The sequence below is a fragment of the Eucalyptus grandis genome, chromosome 3 (genome assembly GCF_016545825.1).
Source record: "Eucalyptus grandis isolate ANBG69807.140 chromosome 3, ASM1654582v1, whole genome shotgun sequence".
Classification (NCBI taxonomy): Eukaryota; Viridiplantae; Streptophyta; class Magnoliopsida; order Myrtales; family Myrtaceae; genus Eucalyptus; species Eucalyptus grandis.
In genome coordinates this window covers 45,472,342-45,484,732 of record NC_052614.1, presented here as the reverse complement: position 1 = coordinate 45,484,732, position 12,391 = coordinate 45,472,342, and the positions used below count along the sequence as shown (strand labels likewise).

The window sequence follows — 12,391 nt, the reverse complement described above, 5'->3', positions numbered from 1 at the left end:
TGCTAAATTATTTTTTCCTAATTGATGCAATGTATATGAGGCTGACTAATGTGATTTGTTGTTCCTTTTCTTTTATTAATTAATGAAAAGACAAATTACCGTAAAAGTCTATAAATTAAATGCGCATACATTTTGTTTTCTATGTGCAAGGTGGGACATTTTACATATATACAATCGTGAAGTGCTATTTTTTCTATATTTTTTAATGAAAATGATAAATTTAAATCTCAAGACTCGAATCACTTAGCCATATGACTAACAATTACATGGTACGATGCTAACTCCTTTATATTTTGTACTATATTAACTATGTAGTGCGAATAACCTAGGAATATTCGTATGATGTGATATGTACTATATGATATGAGACTAAATTGACCCTAGGTCTACATGCAATCTATGTGACATTTTTTATTTGATTTTGTATTTAACAAAAATGATGAATCGTCCTAAATCTATATGCTTTCTAAAATTTAACATGCTCTAAGTCTATATGCATTATGAGAACAATAATGCATGACCCTAAATATGAAAACTCCTAAAGTGCAAGTGGCTGCAATGACGATTGATAATATTGTGATACGATGAAACACACATACTTAAAATTCATCGTTTCATTGATAACATGTTAATTCAAAGCAATAGAATTCCAACTTAATCAAATCAATCATCAAAGTCATGCAAGATGACATTAGGGTCTGACTTATGTCTAAAGGTCGGGAGGCCTAATACGTCTTGGTTAATCAAAACATGATTAGATAACCTAGGCTGCAATATTTAATAATGCTTATTTAAAATCCTATACTGAAATCAACTAACTAAAGAGAATAAACGAACACTTATATATAGTAAGGATCCCTTCTAGGCCAGTCAAAGACCGAGACCTACACAGCGAACCCTTGTGGGTGCCTAAATCACACGGGACTAAAGTCTCTGATGCTGGGCCAGATTTGACGACCAACAGAGATTTCCAGGTCATGAGAAATGCCTGAGAACTCGGTAGAGGGGAGCAGTGCTACGCTGGGCAATGAACGGAGAATAATTGTAAGAGATAGACAATAATGCTGCTGTGGGGTATGGCATTGAATGTGAGCGAAGCCAAACTGGCCACGAGATTGCAAGGATCTTGGGGAGGCCACAATATCACGACTGAGGCGTCGGAGGTTTGCTGAAGGTCACTGGTTTGCCGGGACGCTGTAGGGACAACAATGAGACCAAGATGTCAGAACAGCAGTGAAGGCTGCCCTACGCAAACTTGTTGGATGCGCTAGAAAAGTAGGCTGACAGTATTGTCTATGCAACAAGATTCACTTTTTCATGTTTACAATGCAGAACCATTAACCTTTAACACAATTCATTATACAGATTCGAAAATATCAGACCACAGCTGGAGATGGCACACATATCTTTCTGATATGTGACTTCAAAAATTTGAACTTTTCATATCAAGGGCTTTTGCAATCTTTAAAATTCATAAATATGCCAGTCTCTAATTACTACTAATCAGAATTCCATGATATGAGTGATGACCTGACAAAAGAAAATTTTCTTTTGCAGGCATAAGAAAGTATATCTAACCCAGTCTAATAGTTGATTTTCGAAACTTTGCACAGGTAAAGCAGAGCTATCATAAGAAAGGCTAATAATGTGAACTGGGCATCTAAACCAGTGTTTTCGAACTGATGACAGTATAAACAGAGCAATAACAATAGATGACACATGTAAAAACAAATCAACTGACCAACCATGTACATCAGGGTTTGCATTTAACTCGTGGACCTTGTCAATCAAGTCAGCCTCGGATACTTGCTCAGGCAAATCTACATCGAATGATGTAATACCAACTTCAGCACACGCCTTTCTCTTCATACTTACGTAGCTTTGAGAATCCTTCCTGGTACCAACTATCACCACAGCAAGTCCAGGAACCTATGTTTGTTGCAAGGTGGTGATCAGAAGCCAAATGTCTAATCAATTTTAACTCTAAGATATTGACCAACAGAATAAGCCAAGCGAAAGCTCTCGAAGAAGTACAATATATAGTCTAATGTAACCGGTACTGACAGATCACAAATTGGACATTCACAAAACATGGAACTGCAGAGATTCATAACGTCTACTTCAGCAGCACATTAAACCCCAATGTTGAGTAATACTATGAGAGGCTGCATAAAGATGTGGTTCCTAAATTCCAGTATCACTATTTGATGAATATGCAATCATCTCATTTTGTTAAATCCAGCAAAATATGACAGGCCTCTTTCATTAACAATGTACAGATCAATGAGTTTCTATGTAGGCATCCTGTAACAAGAGCACATTTGCAGCAACTAGCAGATGGGACAAATAAATCATGCAAAGCCTTCTCACTTTCATAACTGCATGCAGACAGAGCACCATTGTACAGCCTTGTGCAATAAAGTATAAGGCATAGCCAGCTGAGTTGTAAATAAACATTCCTTCTGACAAAACCTGTTTTTCTCAAGGAAGAAGGAGCATTGCTTTCCATTTTAATCAAGCACAAATGCATCCTAGGCAGGTCTTTATTTATGCATTGTTGTCCACCAGAAATATGAAAGGAAAGCTCCGAACTTTAGCATACCATCAAAAACAGTAACAAACAGTTCCATATTGACTTACCGTAAATGAGACATAACAAAATTCAAATTAAAAATGTAAACCTTACCATGGTGGAACAACTTTTCCAGATAATAGAAGAGCGCTTGATCACACACACACACATGCCGGCTTGTGCGTGAACACAGAGAGAGAGAGAGAGAGAGAGAGAGAGAGACCTTGCCATACTTCTGAGATAGGTGGCTAACTTCAGAGGCAATTTCTGATCGAATGGTCTGAGCAATGGCTTTTCCATCGATGATTTGGGCTTTGTGATCAGAGGGAAGCGATGATGCCATCACTGTCTTCCAATATTCTAACAAAAGAGAACAGGAGACCAAGCTTGTGAGTAGCGAGTAAATTCCAATTTGGGGCTCAAATCCTATGAATCATAAACGAAACCTAAGGATTAAAAAGTTTCGATCTTGCAATATGAAACTCGCTCTGCACCAAAGATCGTGTCAACGCTCCAGCTTCCAGTGTGCCCATTGATTTACTTCAAACGCACTTCTAATCCATCCAAACTAACAAATAACACAAAAACACACAGAACACCCCTATACAAAAGATGCAGTTTTTCAACTCCTCGAAATCCCAACTTTGATCCTGATTCAACACCTCCCGGCAGCCCCTCAAAGACCAATCAGCCCCCCCCAACCAACCCTCATAACATGGATCGGTACATAGTCAACAAGATGCACAGAAGGAGACCACACCAATTTCTCAAATTTTCACCAAATACAAAGTCCAATCAAAAAGAAGGAAAGAAAAAAATATCAACCCGATCGAGTTCATCCCACCATCTGAACTCAGCTTAAATCTTGTTCCGAAACGCATATCACAAGAGCGTCGTAGCTCCCGACCATCATCTTCCCATGAACCCCGTCCGTCAACCCTCCATCAACCAATCCCAATCTAGGGAAAAAAACCCACGAAAAACTCCACAAACCGATCCCAATCTCCCGACATTTCAGCTCGACCCATCAAAACTCCCGCCGCGTCACGACACCTTCATAAAGATCTCGCGCCAAGAGCTCGGATAAAAAAGCAATCGATCGACAGGAAACGGAAGAGCAGGAACATAAAATGCAGCGATCGCTGCGATGCGAATCGAAAATGGATGCGATCGGATAAGCGAAGAGGCGTTACCTCTGCTTCACTCCCCAGGTTCACCGAGATGGAGTTCTTCTGACGCGGGTGGTGCCAGTTTTCTGGAGCCGAGGCGAGATTAGATCAGAGCCGCCCGGTTCGGTTCGACCGGATTCACCTAACGCCGTTCGTTTCGACAGCGATTGTCTTCACTCAAAAAGAAGAAAAAGGCGATTACACTTTTCTTCCAAAATCGAGGAAAACCAAGACACGTGCTCTCTTGTTTTCGGCAAAAGAAAGTTGCGATAAATGTTGTGGATTTTGAGAAATCGATATGGTGTGTGTGTGTGTGTTTTCGAAAGGTTTAATTTGATATTAAATACAATTTCGAATTCCAAACGAAGATTAAACATAGCTAATCCCATAGGTTATGAGTATTAATTAGGGAAAATTCTAAAAAATACCTAAAATATTCTCATTTTCTCAAAAAAAAAAAATTTAAGTGAATCTTTTTCAAATAAAGAACTAAAATGGTTTTGATTATTTCAAATAAGAAGCAAGTTGCGATAATTGTTTCAAAATGATTTGACTCCAATCGCTAACTACTAAATTTTCCGACCTGTCAAAGATGTTTTCATCCAAATTTTCTTTTCTTTTGTCTCTTTTCTTCTTTCTTTTTCTTTCCCAGCCCAGCAACTGCTAGAAAGCCAACGAGGGCTTGCAAGCACTCATTAACAACGAGCAAGGACTTGCAAGCCCTCATCGATCGTAGGCAATGTCACCTCACCAAATCTAGCAAGGGTTAGCCTCGCCTAGGGCTAGCAAGGGCTTGGCAACCCTCACCGGATCCGGCGGGCGAGGTCAACCCTTGCTAGATCCGGCAAGGGTGGTCTTGCCGCCGACCCTTACTAGCGCCCCACCGCCGCGGTGTAATGGCTAACCTTGCGGATGGCGACAAGGGGTAGCCTCCCGGTGAGAGTCGCATCGCCCAAGCGAGGTCGTCCCTGCCTACGGTCGGCATGGGTGCCTCTCACCGAATCGTGCGAGGGTGATCCTTCAGCCCTTTGTGGGCATTGCCTATGGTCAGAGGAAGAAGAAGAATCATTAAAAAAAAAAAAATGATAAATGACAAATATATCTCTAACTATCGGAAAGTGATGACAAGATTCATTTCAAGTCCTTATTTAAAACAAAGATTCATTTCAAAGATTATATAATAAAGAATGACACGCCAGCTTTTATTTGAAATAATGTCCACTTTTTGTTTTATTTAAGAAAATGAAAACTCTTCAAACCCTTTTTGGAATTTTGCCTATTAATAATTAAAAATATTATCTTAAAAAGTTGTGAAATCGAGTTTTTTTTTTTTATGGAGATTGTCCCTTCTGTTAATAGTTGAAACATAATTAAAATTTCAAAAATGAAAAGTAAGAAAGTCGCTATTATTTTAATTTATTATATTTTCTATCAGTATTGAGTCTCATTCCATTAAGGAAAGTCAATAATACGCGAAAGATGCTTCTGGACATACTAAATCTTATAGGGCTTAAGTGGTGTGAGCTACCCCATTTCGCAGCAGAATTTTTTTTTTGGGCTTTGACAATTTAATTGGCTACTTTATCGAATAACCTTAGATGATTAAATATCTTAAAACCGCAACAACTGATCACGGCTATCTTCGGCATACACTGTGACTTCCCACTTTGGCTGATCTGAGCTCGCTAGCGCACTTATCAGATCAAACCAATTCGACTTGACAAGAAGGCCCCTCGCTTTCGGGAAGTAAAGTACTTTAGGGTTTCGACTTTGAGCGAACGAAGCTATCCACAGATAGTTGTGAATCCACCGACGGGGCGTCCCATGTCTTCCCTACAAATACACAACACGGCTCCTCGAAATCTCAATTTCTTGAGAAACTCGCTTGTCATCGGTCCAAAATTTCACAATATATTTTTTAATTTGACAATTCTCTTATTTATAACGAAAAAGTGGACTTCTTTCATGAGAGGGCTTTGAACCCCAATCCACTTTTGCTTTTTCCTTTTTTTTTGGGGGTTTGTCATTTTCCAAAGTAAAGCATCACTTTTGTCAATTCAAAACTAACTTAAAGCATCCAAGTCTCACGATCAAGATCAACAAGAACCACGAAAGATAACAAGATGAGATGATATTGCTTTCGACATAGATCGACACATCAATCACGTACTGAAAAATTACCACAGATGCTTTTACGACAACACTGGACTTTCATCAATACTCGGTAATCATCTTCGACCATTATAGATCAATCTAGTTTACAACAATTTCCTGAGTTATGCCGTATCTTTCCTGGTTATGTTCATGGAAACTCCAGCCCCCTACCCCCATCATTTACACCTACCCCATCACTTCAGCCCTTCTTCTCCGCCAGCAAGATGCAAGCCTTTCTTCTTCTTTTTTCCTTTTACTCAAGTATGGTTCCAAGATCCCAGGAACATCATGGTCCTGATCGGGTCCTCGACGCGATACCCTGCCTTCCGTCTCTCCACATCTCTCTGGGTCATGAACTGACCCCGTTGCGGGGCTTCGACGGCGGCTCGTACGCTCGCCTGAGCCTCTCTCCGATCGTCGCCCTCTTGCTCTCGTGGCCGAGAGAGGAATCCCCAGAAGGGTGCTGAGATTTCATGGTTTCGGATGGGGTGGAGTTTCGTGTGTGTGTGGTGGTGGTAGGCGGGGAGGATAAGATAATAGCATTAGGAGGCGACATTAAGGGTATATATAGAGAGGGAATCGCATGGTGGTGAGGGTCCACTTGTCATGTTGGAGATAAGGGCATATTGCTGTTTGCTATTATTCTTAGGTTTTAGTGGGTGACACACCAAATTTCCACAATCGATCCGATTGGTTAGTTCGTCCACTTTTCACTAGCAGACCCCGCTGGCTTGATTTCATTTCCCAAAATCAATGATTTCCCCACTGAAATTATATATATAAAAGGAAAAAAAGACATAAGATGACATTGCTGCAATATTTGTCAATATTTTAAGTCGATTCTCATCTCGTTTTCCAGGATTAGATATTAAGAAAACAATCGGCTAGAGTGGTTTCTGATACTCCAAATTTGATTACTTTGATATCAGTAGTTCATAGAATTTGAAAAATACAAAAAAAAAAAAAAAAGTTCTCTACGTTAGGCATCTAATGATTCTGGCCTTAGTTTGATGCAACACGGATTTGATATTCCTCCAACGTCGAAAGGACATCTTGGGAATCGAATAAAAACTTTATATGTCGAAGAATTTTCAAGGAATAAATTCTATTTGGCAATTGTAAATTTTTTTTTTTTAAAAGTTCTAAATGTGACCACATTCGATGAGCGAGCGAAAATGACTGTTGCAATGGAGAGATGAACAGATGCAGATCATCGTCTGCATCAGTGGCCCTCGTAGTCTTGATATTTACTTTTTTGGGGATTTTTTTTTTAAAGATGATTCTGTTATGTATAGAAGTAGAGGTTGCATGCAATTGAATGAATGCCTGTTTATTAATGGGCCTTTGCAGGCAATATGAATATGGTACACAGCTCAGACTGTGGCGTGGTCTAGTCGCTTCAAAGCCCATCATACCCATTACTCATGATCGATTAATTGGGCTTCACACGGAACCCACTTCATTCAACAGCACATGGGAGTTAGGCTCTTGTCTAGGGATAAGCATAGTTTCAAGATAGAATCTGAAATCTAAAACCGAACTAGTGAAAACTTGTCCATTTCTAAGTTTCAAGATTTGCAGAGTAAGTTTTAGGAAATCAATTGTGATGAGTAAATTCTAGGTCTAGATTGGTGAAGCTTAGAAACCTGGAACCACTAGGACCTAAAATCGTAATTTAAAATCTCAAATAAGTTTTTGTGTTTTTCTTGGTTTATGTTTTCACGAGATCATGTTGTATTTTATGGTGTTCGATGATGAATAATGTATAATTTGGAACCACTAACATGAATTTCTATTTTATGACTAATACTTTTACTTTGTTAATATTTTACATTTTTTGTGCGTCTAATAATACAAATAAAACCGTAGTAGACTTAGAACCAATCTCGAAACCTATGACAGGGCAAATTCCAGGTCTAGGAGATGTAGGGTAGACTTTAAGCTCCAAAAAATGAGAAAATTGTTCTAACGAGTAGGTTTCAAATTCCAGCAAAACTTATACGAAACTTGAAACCATTCACCTCTACTCCCGTATGCCAAAGACTACCTAAACTCTTTTTAGGGCATGTATGGGATTGTTTTGTGCAAAAACCGTAATACATTCATCTCTTCAAGAGACATCCATTTTATAAATGAATTTGTAAGTGATAGAAATCCACTTTCTTGATATGATTTAATTAGGGTTCATTATCATTATTATACTTTAACTTGCACCAAACTCCGTCTAATTTTTTCCTTTCTCCTGTTCAACCTGTCAATGTCACCATCACCGTCATAGTCATTCGCAATTTCATATCCCGTAGAAATTCATTGGAAAAACTAGAATATCTCCAAGAACCGAAATTGGATGATTGCCAACTTTATCATGAGTGTGCACCACATTATTAATTGGATCGAGAATCTGATGTCGTATCAAAAGTCTATTCCATAAACATTAAACTTAAATAGGATATGAGGATTGAAAACTCAACTCAGATACCATATCAAAATATCCAATTCAAAAACTTAAATCATAATTCGTATTAAACGCTATTATACATACTTAGTACTTAGGTTGAACATAGACGATCCGAGAGCTTGTTTGAATGTTTTATTTCTTTACACTAAAGGATAACAATCAAGGCAAAGATGAATAATATGAGTGCACTTAACCATTTTGATGATCAAATTGATCGTGTCCCACCTAGATATTCTAAAGAAAATGAAGCCCAATATTTAGGGTTCTATTCTATATATGCCACAAGTCGAATTAGGGAAGAACTCTCTAGAAGATGCTAGAAACAATTGGTTGAAATTTTTTTATAAAAAAAAAACACATGAGCTGAATCGGAAAAGAAATTGAGCAGCTAAGTTGAAGAATTGCCCCTATACTTTTATGAGATTCGTCGGCATTCACTCGATCCCATCCTCCCTCCTAACGCTTGAGCTATATGAATAGTGTCTACTTAGCGTCTCCATTCATCTATCCAAACATACATGATATTTTCTGGATGTACATGAACCCTATTTGGACTATGTTCGACAAGTTTTGAAAATGCGTAGATGAGAACCATTTCAATGGAGAAAACTGTTAAAAAAATCCTGGACTTATTGTATTTTGATTAATTTAATTCCAAACCTTTCAAATTTGTTAATTGGATCTATCCGACCAATAATGTCGGAAATTATTGATGTGATGCCTGTCATCCTACGTAATACTACCGATACTTGATGTAGACAATTTTTGTAAATTTAAAATTTTATTTTCCTTTTCCCTTTTATTTTTTTTTTTTTTTGTTTTGTTTTTTTTTTTTTTTTTTTTGGCCAACGTAGGTCGCCAACAACCTTCATTGATCACAAAGGCCTCCCCATTATGGGTGAGGGCAACCTTAGCCACTATGATAGTATCGCGAAGGCCTTGGGTGAGCCCAGCATGGTCTCGTAAAATGACCAGTGTCCATGTAAATGGTTTCTGGCCAAAATTGGCCAAATAGATTAAATTGACAAAATATTTAAATGTTTATAACTCAATTGGCAAAATTAAAGGTTTAATATTGAATTTATCAAAGTGCAATAGGTTTAAAACTCTTTGAACAATTTTTCTTCTTCACATGATGCGGGCAAAGTCCCACATCAGACAACTGAAGAAATAATCTAGGGTTTATAATAAGGTAGGTTCCTTCTCCTAGATAACTAGCTTTTCGAGATGAATTCTTCCATCCATTATAACGCATCAAATTGGTATCAGAGTCGCTCCTTAGACGCCCACCTTATGGCACTTTATAATCATGGTTGTGGTCCCTTGGTGGTGACTTGAGACGTTGTCCTTGTGGTTGTTCTACGAGGCCGTAGAATCCTTGAAGAGGGGAAGGATGATCCGGGCAAAGTCCCACAAACAACAAAAGTACTCTGTTGGGCTGACACTAACACTGAGAGTCGAAAACTAGGGGAGCGAATGGAATTAGATACCCTAGTAGTCCTAGCCATTGGGCAACTAAGGAGACATTTTCAGAGGCGAAAGTTGGGGGAGCGAATGGGAATAGATAGATACCCCAGTAGTCCTAGCCATCTAGTGACTAAGGAGAAATTCTAGGTGTTCTGCGAGGTCACAGAATCCTTGATGAGGGGGCAATTAAGTAGGTTTTCTAGGGTTTATAATGAGTTAGGTTCCCTCTCCCAAACAGCTAGCTTTTCAAAATGAGTTCTTCCACCCATTATAACGCATTATCACATATGCCCAATTGATATTATTGACCACCATTGAACCATTCTAACAACTTAAACTATTAGCTGAATGCATGATTTTATATTTAAATATACTAGTACTCTCTCTTAAGCGAAATCCTTGGAGAGGGGGGCAACTAAGGAGATATTTTAGGGTTTATAATGAGTTGGGTTCCCACTCCCAGATAGCTAGCTTTTCACGATGAGTTCTTCCACCCATTATAACACATCATCACATGCCTAATTCATATTGTTGACCACCATCGAACAATTCTAACAGCTTAAACTATTAGTTGAATGCATGATTTTATATTTAAATATTATAATACTCTCTCTTAGCAAAATCCTTGAAGAGGGGGGCAACTAAGGAGATATTTTAGGGTTTGTAATGAGTTGGGTTTCCACTCCCAGATAGTTAGCTTTTATGGATGAGTTCTACCACCCATTATAACGCATCATCACATGCCCAATTCATATTGTTGACCACCATCAAACAATTCTAACAACTTAAACTATTAGCTGAATGCATAGTTTTATATTTAAATATTCTAATACTCTCTCTTAAGCGTAAGTTGGAGTTTGTCTCAAGACCTACTTGTGAAGATTTATAATTGATGAGACAAATAGAGATTAGGAAAATTCAAATCCAAATCTCATGTCTAGATAATGTGTTATATTATTTTGGGCCGCTATTGACTGTTTTAAAATTCGACCAATATATTAAATGAAAATCTGTGTAATATTTAAATACTCTAACGTTCGTCGAAAGTTTAGTTACAAAAATAAAGGCATAAGTGACCTCTGTTCCTTTTCTTTTCTGCCTTTCTCTCATAAACGGCTGTTAATACGTCCATTTTTTCGTACATAAGTTTCTCACGAAGAGTTTGTGATTGATGTGGTGTATAAAATTAATATGACCGCCATATTTTATTTCTCTCGTTGCTATATAGACTTGTCTGGAGAAAAAAATGATTTCCACATATACGATTTTTCCTAAAAATTTAATTGCTTCAAAGTATGTGTTGCCCGAAAATGATGCGCCTTTCGGAAATTCTGGTCAAAAGAAAAATTGACGAAGAATATTTGACGGATAAGAATATACATACCCTCTTTCGGTAAATTAGAAAAATAAAACGAAACGGACGTGTTATATAATGCATGGTGAATATTCTGCAATTACTCTCCGGATAAAGCGTACGTAAAAGGTGGTCGTGTGGTCCCTGTGGATATTTCATATAGATTTGTCTACTTTTCTCTTTGTATAATAAATTCCGACTTTTATCTTGTACACTAATCATGTACAAATTCAATCTTCACAAGCATAGTTTAAAAAGTGATAACTATAAATTCACATTATAGATAGATCATTATTTTCACTCCACGGCTGTTCATATAAAAATATATATGTATAGACCGCCGTCCAATGTATGTAGTATAATTCCTAATCATTTCTATCGAACAATCGGTTTATTAATTAGTCCAATTACATATAATCAATTGTATAACTTATTAGAGATTCTTGGTGGGACTAAGCTGAAGATTGGCTCAGCCGTTGGTCCCAACTTTTAGGGTTTCCTCGTGTAAAGGTGGCAAATTTGGAGAAAAAAAGGTAAAACTCAGGAAAAATATGTCAGTCACGGAGAATTTTGTAGCAGCTTTCAAAAACCAATTTAGTGGGCACCAACGAAGATTTCTTTGCTTTTGGGGCCAGAGGGAAAAAGGCCTGTGCAGCATGTCCCCGCCAATGAAATCAGGCTCTTTCTGGGAGGGTCACTTTACCAATCTATTATCCCTCTCCCTCCTTTCTCTTTTCAAAAACATGATAGATAATAAAGGAGAAAAAAAATAGTATTTGGGTACGATGCATTTTCCATTTGCTCCACTTGCCATTTCGTTTGTCTCGAAAAAGTCATTAATTACTTTCAAAATATCATGTAACGATCCGCTCTACTTATATTTTAGAAAGAAGTTCATCTTTTTTATCCTCCATAAACTCGCATTAGGTGGATCATCACCCGATCTTTTGAGAGCATCAAATAGTTCACCTATTTGCTTGGTTCGAAGGGAAAGTTTGGGTAAACGAAATACTTAGCAAAAATTGCAAGAAATGAAATGAAATACTTTCGAAATATCACGTGACAATCTACTCGGCTATTTATAAAGAAGTCTATGGCTCTCGAAGCTTCCTAAACTTGCATTAGGTGGACCATCACTTGATCTTATGAGAGCATCTAATAATTCACCTATTTGGTTGGTTTGAAGGGAAAGTTTTGGATAAGTACTAAGGCAAAAA

The 12,391-nt window shown here is 37.8% G+C and overlaps 1 long non-coding RNA gene across 1 annotated transcript; it reads right to left on the bottom strand.

Moving 5' to 3' along the window:
* Positions 1–1,484: 1,484 nt before the first annotated feature.
* On the bottom strand, positions 1,485–3,884 carry LOC120291225. The gene is made up of 3 exons (XR_005549138.1): positions 3,766–3,884; positions 2,796–2,932; positions 1,485–1,929 (listed from the first exon to the last, which is right to left on the bottom strand). It is a non-coding gene; the product is annotated as an uncharacterized LOC120291225 (long non-coding RNA).
* Positions 3,885–12,391: the final 8,507 nt, after the last annotated feature.